Source organism: Manis javanica, chromosome 7, assembly GCF_040802235.1.
Source record: "Manis javanica isolate MJ-LG chromosome 7, MJ_LKY, whole genome shotgun sequence".
Lineage (NCBI taxonomy): Eukaryota > Metazoa > Chordata > Mammalia > Pholidota > Manidae > Manis > Manis javanica.
Genome location: NC_133162.1, coordinates 119,585,006 through 119,596,963, shown reverse-complemented (window position 1 = coordinate 119,596,963; position 11,958 = coordinate 119,585,006). Strand labels below are relative to the sequence as shown.

The 11,958-nt window shown below is 38.7% G+C and overlaps 1 pseudogene; it reads right to left on the bottom strand.

Moving 5' to 3' along the window:
• Positions 1 to 4,292: 4,292 nt before the first annotated feature.
• Positions 4,293 to 11,470, bottom strand: LOC108406444 (proteasome subunit alpha type-3 pseudogene; annotated as a pseudogene).
• Positions 11,471 to 11,958: the final 488 nt, after the last annotated feature.

The window sequence follows — 11,958 nt, the reverse complement described above, 5'->3', positions numbered from 1 at the left end:
AGACGTGGTCTCTACCCTTATGTAACTTGGAGAGGTGAAAGAAATGTGCCATCAAACCATAGGATGATTTTCTTAAAGATGTATGTGCGAACAAAAGTGCGATCACCCGAGAAGTGGCACAACACGTTTCCTGGAGGAGTCAAGGAAGACTGCTCAGAAGAGGCAGCATTTGAATTGAGGCTTGAAGAATGAATGAGTCTGTCAGTCACAAAAGCAGGAGAGGCTGTTCCAGGGAGAGCATGTGTAAAGGCAGGTGCCAGCACAGAGCCCAGTACACTAAGAGAACTCTGAGTAGGTCAATATTGCTGGCCTGCAAAGAGCAAGGCAAGAAATGACAGATGAGTCTTGACATTTAGGCAGTGGCCAGATCTTGAAGTTCTTTGTATGCCAAGTGAGTGAGTGTATAGTTTACTCTGTAGATGCTAGGGAAGCATTTTAGGGGCTTGAAGCCAAGGTTTCACTGTTAGATTTTTCATATTGGAACTATCACTTTGGCAGCAAGTTTAGAAGATGATTGGGCAGAACTGAGTAGAGGCCAGGGGGCCGGTAGGAGTGTTAGCCTACCCTACTTTGGGGAGTTTCTTGGCTTTGGAAATAGCAACAGCCTGGGGCTTTCACAGTGGGTCTGGGTCAGACCTCGTGGAATTGCAGAGTTCATTGATGGGTGCGATCAGGAGAGAGGAACCAAGGAAAGGACTGTGAATCAGTCTGAGCCTAGGGTGCAGGGTGGACTAAGCAGTTTGTAATTTGAGCCAAATGTGTTCGCAGTGTGGGAAGTCTCAGCCATCCCCACACATTCAGATGACAGCAGTATCATCCTCAAATGCAAAATTTCACTCTGGTAGCACTGTCATTTTCATCATCATGCCATAGACTCTGCTTGGAGGCCAAACTGATTCACAATTCAGTTACTTTTTTGACTTCAACAAGTCAACTCCCTTGGATTATGTCCAAGTTGAATTTAGAAATAAGATCTACATTGCAGGGAGTGTGTTTGCATTGTGTATGGTAGTGTGAAATGTACTCTAACTTATTTCAGAGAATTATTGATTAGATTATCTGAAGTTTTGTAATATTTATGTCATAGCTTCCTTGAGTTGGTCAACAGGAGATTTATTTCTCTCCTCTCCTTGAGGTGTTTTCAGACACACCCACATACAGTTTACCCACACACAACTCAAAAGTGCATCCATACATATAAAAGATGAAACAGTGTCTGTGAGGTTTTCTACATCTCTGGAAGGCAAAGCCTTGATTAACTGACCTGAAGTCATAAGTTAAAATTCATCTTCCATAAGTTTTCCAAAGTACTTATAACAGAAGTCCTCTTTTGATGCTGATTTCATTACATTTGCATTTGGGCTGTACTTTTTTATTTGTCAATTTAAACCAGTACTTTTGCCAGAAGAGTCAATATTAAAATAAGCAGTGTCGGTAAATGCACTTGAAAGGTGTGGGACCCTGGCTGCTTGTCTTATATGAGTCATTCCATCTGCAACTAATCTGATGCAGCTACATCTAAATTGGCCTCCAACTTGCTGGCATCTTAGCAGCGATACTAGTAATTGGCAGATTTCTTGTCAGCAGTATGCATTGTCCTCATGGTTTTGCAGTTGGGTTCTGTGTGTCTGTGGATGCATACATGGGCCACATAAGAACTTCTATTATCTAGTCAGCTGTCAGGTTCTATTTTCATGTTTCTGATTATACACTCAGACATCTCTGCTAATAAAACAAGCCCATCTGCAATGAGGTGAGCAAAATGGAAAACATACAGTATGGCTGGGTGCCAGCAAGCATATGCCTCACATTCCAGTAAGCTAATGCCTCACATATGGTCTTGTGTTGACTGTCGCAACTCATGAACCTCAATTGATATCACCTGTATTGGTTTTTCCTGAATGTTCTGTATCATTCATTGTGTTTGAAGCTAATCTGAACTTGCGGTAATTTTGCAATGTAATCATTTCAGAAAACTGAGACAGACATGTTCACTGATATAGAGTGGGAAAAATTATTCCTTTATTAAGTAATGGTAACAATATTATTCTGATGTATATGAACTATTAGAGAGCTGTAGGTAGAGATTTTTTATTTAGACTGCTTGGAGGGTTCAGGTTCCAAGTTATTAACTGTGTGATCTTGCAGGAGTTGCTTGACCTTTTTGAGCCTCAGTTTGCTTGTCCATAAAGGAAGAGGTAGAATAGATCCTTTGTAGTAAGTTATTGTGAGGACTAAGTGAGAAAATGCATGCAAAATGTTAGCCACAGAGTTTAATAGATATTTTCTCTCCTACTACTCAACTATCAATATTTTATTATCCTTTGGCCTGCAGTGAACACTGCATTGAATGCCATTAGGTTCACTCAGGTTAATTAATTCGCTGGGTTGTCATAGACCATGAAGGTGGAAAAGCTCTCTTCTAAAGAGGGTTTTATGAACTCTAAGATAGTGTCTTCCCCACCCCAAACAAGTGCAAAAACCCTACTAAAAGTGATTCTATTCATCTGTACTTGAAACAGCCAGTGGATGCTAATGGAAGACATGTAAAACATAAGGACTCTGGAAAGAACAATTAATTTTACACCTACCAGAGGTCAACAGACTACGATGGAGAAGGAAAGGTTGGGGAATTCAGGACCTCTCTCAAACCACCTTGTATATGTGCAATTAACTGTCCTTTATCTTATAAAGCCATCATAACATACACTTTGCAAATGTTAAACATTTTTTTTCACATTAATTATTTGTGAAATAATTATTCCCAGGGCAGAGTGATTTTTTTAGAGCTCTAAATGCCGGCAGATCTTAAGGAATTCATCTATTCACTAAAGAATGATTTTACATATGAACTAATTTCAGACAAAAATAACTCAATTCAGATGATCGAAACAAAGTAAAAGTTTTCTTGCTGTATATAAGAGGATTTGATTTTGTTTACAGATGTTGTAAACTGTGTTGCAATTATTTTTCTTTTCTTCATTTCACTTACAGTGTTTTTCAGAATTTTAAAACTGTCTTACAAAAAAGCTGAAACTAAAATTTTACATGCCAGTGCTGCCAAACTGCCATCTGAATGTGTGCCCCTGATTAGAAGGCTTGAGCACTAGTGAACTAATGCTGACCCACAGAGCAAAGTATGATAGCTCTCTCCTCTGTTCCTGTGGCTGCGCCCCTCCCCAGTGCAGAGGTAACTATGTTAGAGATGCAGTCTAATTTCATTCTGTATTTCTCCTCTATTTCTTCTACTACTGGAATTTTATAATTTGTATCTAGCTATAATGTTGTCTGGTTCATTTTTGTAAATCAATTATCTAAGCCTGAATAGCAATCAATGTAAGTTTCCTATTATCTTTACCATCTTGCAATTTCATCATCTTTTCCCTCCTAACATTTTGTTTTGTGTTTTTGCTTTATCAAAATGTCAGAAATTTGTTTACTTTATTGTCCTTTCCTAGGAAAGGATATAGTACACCAACTTTTGTATTGACCTGGATACAGTCAATCAAGTTTATTTTTTGCATATTTCTCATTAATAATAATAATAGCAATGGTGCTATAGAAATGTGTGAAGATTAAATGAGATAATGTATATAATGACTCACATGATGTAAAGACTTAGGGTTAGCACCTTTTATTATTAGTATTTGACACCTGAATTTATTCATGCCTTATAGTTCCAACACTTTCAGCTGAAGGAGTACTTTAGAGTTTAGAGTTTGCCCTTTCACATGTTGCACAGGAGCCTTCCACTATGAACTGAATGTTTGGGTGCCCCCAAAATTCATGTGTTGAAACTCTAATCCCCAATGTGATAGTATTTGGAGTTGGGGCCTTTGGGAAGTAATTGGGTTGTGAGGGTGGAGCAGCCCTTGTGGAATTAGTACCTTTACAAGAAGAGACATCAGGGAGGTTGCTTCTGTCTCTCCACCACGTGAGCCTATGAGAAGACAGCCGTCTGCAAGCCAGGAAGGAGGCCCTCCCCAGGAGTCAGATTGGCTGGCATCTTCATCTTTGACTTCCCAGTCCTCTAGAACTGTCAGAAAGACATTTCTGTTGTTGAAGCTGCCCAGTCTATAGTACTCTGTTATAGCAGCCTGAACTGACTAGACATCTTCAGAATAAGCAACATTAGTCCCATTTTTTCAAGTGAATGAAATTAACACATGACTAGGCCAATAGGATTTTTTTTTTCAAGACAAAAATTTATTGAAAACTGGTCAGTGGTATGTCATAATCCTCAGAGCTAAACAGTTACATGGGACTGTATTAGAAATTTAAAACTGATGCTGAAGTGTAGGTTACATGTTGTTATCATCTGATTCATCTTCTTCCTTCAAGGATTCTTTGGCATATTTCTCTGCTTCTTCCCTGATATCCTTTGGAACAATTTTCTGTCTTCCTTTAGTTATTTCACCAACCCAACTGAGCTCTAGTTCAAAAGCTTTATCCTTAACTTCATCATGTACTATGTAAATTATTTTTGTAACTTCTTTAACAACATCACGGCAGGTCATTTCTTTCATCTGAAGCTTTTCTATTTCTGTCTTTGTAGCTTGCCTAGCTTTGCCAATGGCACAGCCCCAATAACCATACGAACTCCTGATGGGTCAGTCAGGCAGAGCTGTGCACAGTCATTCACACTGTAAGACCCTAACATGAAACTGCAGCCAAAAGGTCTAACAGCACTGCAGAGTGTATATGCATGAACGTACATGGCCACTCTGTCTGCAAGGTGTTTTAGTGGAATGTTATAGCCAAAGTTAGATCTAAAGTTGGAAGCTTCTTCTCTTGCAATGTCTGCTAAAGATAGAGCACCTGCCAATGAACCTGCTACTGCCATTCCAACATGCTGAGCAACATTAAAAAGTCGTTTATTGGAACCTTCTTCATAAAGCTTAGAAAGGACTAATTTTTCTACCCCAAAGATGACACCATCTTTACATCTGATTCCAATAGCTACTGTTTTCCACAGCCTTCATCGCATACTCAACTTGAAAAACTCTTCCATCAGGAGAGAATGTAGAGGCTGGCAGGTCATATCCGGTGCCGAAGAACTCATGGCGCAAAAACCAGTGGTACCCGTAGGGCTGCCAGGCCTGAAGCACACCCCCTGCCCCGCAGCACGCACACTAGTGATGATAGGATTTTTGTGAAAAAAATTGTTATTACTGGAGTACCTAGGAGTGATGGTGATCCTGCCGAGAGCATTGCACCCTGACAGACTAGATATGTTGATTGATAAACAGTAGTAATGCTGCCCCTTAAAAAATAAAAAAGGAAAATGTATTTGAGGACAGGGGTGGTAAAAGCTTAAGAGGTATGTATGGTATAATGCTTGAACAATAAAATCATTCATCAATTTGTAGTGTTTTTCCATTTTATTTCATTTAGCATAGAGATAAGAAAAGGATATTTAAGGGAAAAGTGTTTAGTCATGTTGAAAATGCTATCTGTTATTTACACTGTTGAATGATTGGAGGTTATAAGGACTTATGTCACTTGAATGACCTCTCTCTAGAATGAAGACTTTCAGCAGAAGGAGTGAAATTCTTGGAAAATACATGTTTGGGAAAGAGAATGAGAGCTTCTTGGTTTATTCCCTGAGTTGTTTTGAAATTTGTTTTGAGTTTGGTTATTCTTAACATGTTTTGGTTTATATGATTTTTGAGAATCTAACTAGTGCTATAGTCTCTTTTTCCAGAAAAGTACAGAGATACACAAAATTTTGTTTACTACCTCAAAGGGATCATGAAATCTAGCCTTAGGTCCCAAGATTAAGAAACACAGTTTAGATTTTAAAAAATAAATGTTTTAAATAAAATAATGTCTTTTTAAACTTCATGTCCAGTTTTTCTGTCTGTCAAGTGCTCAGTGCACTGGCTTATTTATAAATGGACCATTTACTTTATTATAAGCACTCATCTATATATTAGGCTTTAAAATTCTATATATGCTAATGATTGAATTATTTTGAAGTATTCCAGCTAAACATGGGTATGAGTTAATATGATGATTTCAGCAATGCATATAAGGTTGCCAGTTAAGGTACAGAAGACCCAACTACTTTGAATTTTAGATAAATTACAAATTTTTTTCAGTATAAGCATTCCATACATTAGAAATGCCCACAAAGTTCAAATGCACTCCAATGGATGGGCTATACTTAAACAAAGAAATTTTTGATTGATCTGAAATTTAAGTTTAACTGGGTATCTTGAATTTTATTTTTATCTGGCAACTGTAGACTAACAAAACATTTTTCCAATTTGCATGTTAGATTTCCATGTCTTTCTCTCACTATTCCTGCTTGTTCCCAGAGACAAGGATATATTGTCCTGTGCTTCATTACCCACCCACCAACGTCCGTTAAAGCTCTAGAGCGTAATGGATAGTCACGAAATTTGCAATATTAAAAATGACTCATCCTCTAGGTAGAGTGAGTTTGTATTTGGTTCAAGTATTTCAAGCATTTCAGGGGACTTTTGATAGAGTTGAACTTTCAGCCAGTCTTAACTTTGAATAACTTGTCCAAAGTCCAAGTTAAAATTGGAACTCAGCACTTCTTAATAGCAAAACCTGTTTTTAACTTCTACTAGTGGTTCTCAGAATACTGTATTCTAGGAAGTATTTTAATTAATAGAAGCAGTGTGAGAGGTAGGGATTTGGAGGAAAAAGTTACTGGGATTTAGCTGTGCCAACCAGGGATTGTACATATCTAGCAATATATGGGAATAATTCCACCCAGTAAAGAATTATTCTGGGTTGCACAGGAATTTTTGTGATCTCTGCTGGGTATCATGTGGGAAATGAATTCTTAAAAATTATCTGAAGTTAGAACCTAATTCCAGTTGACACATATCACAAAGTTTTGCATTATTTTAATACCCACTGAATTTTCTAAGAATGAAACTAACACATAAATTAAGAGATTTTACATGAAGCTCCACAATAACTTGTTAAGTGGGTTCTAAAAAATCCAAATAGTGCATACAAGGCTGAGTGATGTTACTGTAGATTAAGGAAATGACCAAGGTAAACCTGAGCAGCCACCCAAGAATAATGGTTCCAGTGACTCAAATGCAAGAGCCACACTCCAAATATGTCCAGATCCAGGTGTGGTATGGCACTACCTTCAGGCAGTTGTATTGTGGGAGACAATTTGAGGCAGCTCAATACTGCTGGGGACAATTCTGGGTCCTGTGGCTGGCTGAAACTTCCAAAACAGCAGCAGCAATAATTCACCTCTTTCCTGTTGTTTCTCTAAATAAAGTTGCCTGCTGCTTGGCTTTGCTCTTGCATGTCTATGTCTTCACCCACCGACATGGTTAAGAAAGTCAGCTCACCCTCAGTTGAGAAGAGGGTTAGGCAGAGGATGGGAGCAAACGGCTTACATTGTTTGCTAATTAAATAACAAGGTACCTTGTACCTTTACTCTTCTATATTTTGGAACTTTACTAAGTGTTTTTCATTATTTTAGAAAATTCCATCACTGATGATACTCATGATATTTGGCTTTTCAGTTCAATGCATTTGTTTCTGTCAAAGTCATGGCAATTCTATGTAGAGGAGGAAACATCTGTTTCATCTTGTTTTCCAGAAATTACATTGAAATATCTATTATATTATTATAAATTACTTTCCTTTAATTCTCTTTACAAAACAGATGCAACATATATTCTTAAAGATTATATTTATAGGTATGCAAATTACCAATAAATCTCATTTCAGAATATTTGTTGAGTGCTGCTGGTCTGAGTTATCTGATGGGAATATGTATTTCAAAGAGCACCAGCCAATCTGGGCAATGTCCAGAATTCAGTACACTGTGTTTATTTACACTAAGTTTTATTTTGTTAATTTACACTATGTATTAAAGTAACTATGATTCACGCATTGGCAGATTAATCACACTATCAAATCATAGATGAAAAAAATGCTAAAAAGTAATAGTAGTAGATAAAATTTCTTAACACAGCCTCCCTAGGAAAACTGTAGAATTTATAGAAATTATTCATAATTTTACTTTCATAAATATTTTTAAAAGTGTTCGTAAGAAAGAAAAGTCTATACTTCTCAATATTTTCAACATAAATAACATTTGGGTGGAGTACGCAAGAAGAGGTAAAGATTTCTTATAGGAAACCTTGGAATTACATCGATAAAATGACAGCAATTAGTTCTTGTAAAAGGTTAGCAGACTTAATTGAGCCAAATATTATGGGGAATGGAAGAACCTTTGAACGACCTTTGAACAGGGCACTGCATTTTAGTAGATACAGGGAATAAACTGGTATGGTGACTAAGCCTTGTGTTGAGCAGACCGCACTAAGTTCAAGTCCCTGTGTGCCACTTCATGGAGACTTCAACGTTTCACTTAATCTCCCTGAGGTTCTTGGGTTTTTTTGTAAACTAGGATAATTACAGGCTCTAACTTTTATCTCTATATAAGGTAACATTATTTCAGTTTGGTATTAGTCTCTTCCAGCTGCCATAAAATATATAGACTGGGTGGTTTCAAAGACAGAAATTTATTTTCTCACAGTTCTGGAAGCTGAGGAGTCCAAGATCAATGTACTTGTGGATCTGACTTCTCGTGAAGTCTCTCCCTGGCTTTCGGAGGGCTGCCAGCTTGCTGTGAGATCAGTGACCTCTTCTTTGTGTGCAGCACACAGTCTCTTCCTATAAGGACACTAATTCTATTGGGTTAGGGCTCTACCCTTACGGCCTTATTTAACCTTAACTACCTCTTTAAAGGCCTTATCTCCAACTACATCAAACTGGGGGTTAGGGCTTCAACACATAGTCCATTGCACAGTGTTAGCTCTTTAGAAGACTAGTAAACAGTGATTATTAATAGTATCACATATCAAATCGAATCTTTGCAACCATGCTGGGAAGTAAGCATTATTAGCTTCATTTTCAATATAAGAAAACTGATGCTCAGAAACATAGGGCCATGTACTTTAGTACAAGCACTCAGGAGGTGGTGATACCAGAGTAAACTTAGTTTGGCTAACAGCAGTTACACATCCTGATTGTGTTCCATACTACACTGCTTCTCAGAATAATGACATCTTAATTAATTATTAGTAACTAGCATTCTTACAGTACTTTGTCATTGGTTAAGTGCTTTTCCAGCCTTTAATTGTTACTGTGGAGAATGTCATGAGACTAGTCATAAAGAATGGAATGGGAAGATGGGTGAGAGGGGGAGCCAGCAGAAACAAAGGCATTGCCAGAATATCCCGGCTGGAGAAAGGAGGCAAAGCAAAACTTAGATGACTTCTCAGGGCCAGAGGGGCAGGCAAGGTGCGGGAAAGTGGAATAACAAAAGGGCAAGCTTTAGGACAGACAGCAAAGCTGGAAACGAGAGGAAGTGTGCATCACTGAAATTAGAGACTGCAAACAGGCACCCCAGCCAGCTAGATGCCTTAGGTAATGTGAACCGTCTGGCAGCAGTTCAGTATGAATTAGAACTGCTATAGCCTGGAAGTGGGCAGTGAGAAGGATGATGCCTCTGCATGAAAGAGAAGCCCATGTTTGCTAAGAGCACAGTGGTTTAAGGAGCCTGGGATCACATTCTGCCTGTGTGAGCTGGGGAACAATGTAGCCTTCCCCAGCTGTGATACGGGAATGATAATGCTCCTTGTCTCTTAATGTTGATGTATTAAATAATACATTAGATGTTTTGTACTTAGCACTGTGCCTAGGATTTAGTAGAATGTTAGCAATGATGATGCTGATCTGATTGTTTTTCCCTAGGACAATTACATCATGACTAATAAGAAACATCATGTGCATTGCAATGATGACTGTGTCTCTTGCACTCCAGAGAAAAGGGTAGATGGTAAAATATTCCTATAAAGTATCGCTGTCTGCATTCAGCCTTTTCTAGGGAATCCTCAAAAAGACAGCACAGATCGTTCCAGAGGTAGTAAAGATAGGTCCTGCCAGAACCCCAGGTGAATAGAGCAATCAGGCTCACCATGGGGCCAGGTTGAGGGAGACACCAAGGATCTGGGCATGTATGAACAGAAGGATTTCCTCAGGAACATCACCTGCTCTTCTGCGTTTGTTCTCCTATCCCACCTATCTGCACACACTCACTGGAGGTCCACTTTCCTGGACCAGGGGGCCACGACCGAGTGTTTCCCATCATGAACCCCTTGCTGCCCTCAGAAATACGGGTCCCAAGGTGAATGAAAGAGCAATTGAGAGGGCAAGATCAACAATAGGAGAAGGAGGACAAAGAAGAGAAGAGACAGAAACTGAAAAACACAGAGAGGATCTCTCAGAAAGATGCTCAGTCGGCACCTGTGAGAAAGGGATTATGACCCTTCTTTTATAGCTAGAGAAACTGAAAAGGGCAGGAAATGGACTGCCCACTTGGATCTACAGACTCAAAATTTCTTGCCCATTGTACTAAGTCCTTTTTTTCTCCCCACAAAGTCTAGGAGTACCTAAAATGCCACATGGATGACCAGTCTCTTTCAACTACCAGCTCTTGCACAGAGAAAATGGCTCTGTGGTTGATCCATTGGGGTCGTTTAGATGACTAAAGGCTTTACTTGGAAAAAAGAGTTACAGTCTCTTGCAGTATCATTTTACCACTAAGACTAGTTTTTTAAGCCACAAAACTGTGTGGTTAAATATGTTTAAAAGATTGCAAAAGAAAAAAGATAAACTTCATGGCTTATCTGTTTCCCTTGGCATATATAGGCATAAAATTTTCTACATTTAAGTTAAAAAACATTTCTTAATTGTGCATCAGGGAAACTGCAAACTCTGATACTTCATCCTGTGTGTAATTGAGGTCGGCCTCTGCAGAAAACTAGGACATCTCAATTATATAATCCCAGTTCAGTCCACACCGTCCTTACTGTTTGCAGCTTCAGTCTTATTCTCTATTGCCTCTTTCTACAATAAGAAATATCATGTGTACTTGTCTTACTTGAACTTTGATGACTTGTTATATTAATTAAAAGAATTTTAAAATGTTGATGCAAGACAGCATTGATGATTTCAAATGAAATATAATTCCCGAATAAAGCAAGCCATACATCTTACATGAGACTATTTTTAGGAAACAACCATTTTGATCATATATCCTCTAGTACATTGTTCCCTTTTAATTCAGATGACCAAGAAGTCTGAGGATCTTTTATTTCCTGAATACACATTTGAAATCTCGCACAACTCACTGAACGTCAGTGCATTAGATAAAGGGGGGAGAACAATGAAAAAAAAGAAAATATATGAAAATAGACAGATGAATTTGGAAGCTTACTTGCCTAAGGGGAAAGAACCATGAAATAGCTGCTAGCACCCTTAAAAATACTGCGTATGTGCCTCATTATATCACCCGTACCTCCAGCCTGTCACGTTCAATGAGGTCTTTGCAAGCCAATCCTGCCAGGGCTGTCAGTGTGATAGTCTGTGATTTGGGATGCCTCCCCCGCAACACCATTTTGTTGTGCTTCCTGAAAAGCAACGGAGGGAGCCTTGCCAGATATTCTTCATAAAACTCCATTTAATACGAGTGTTTTCAGATTTCAGTAAGAACAGCTCTATATGCTATGATGTGCTAGGGCATCCAGTCATTCTCAGCACCATTCTTTTTTTTTAAATAACTGAGTCCTCAGCATAGAAATTGCACTTGACTGAACTTGGAGAAACTAGTGTTCTATAGAGTGACTTCAGATTCACCAGTGTAGTTGCAACTTTTGTGTTTGGCCTGATCCATTTTCCCAGTTCTGTTGTCTCTCTGGCAAGATTCAGATTGCCCACTTATGGTCATTATCCTGAGAGTTGGAAGAGGCTTCTTACAGACAGTGTGCATTGTCTTGGAGCAGGGCAGTGGCGGCCCTGAAGCCTCTTGGAGTTCTTCGTGAAATGCTGGGAATTCTGTGTGGGCCGGAGGGAACAGTGAGTTCCTCTTTCTCTCAGCCTGTGATC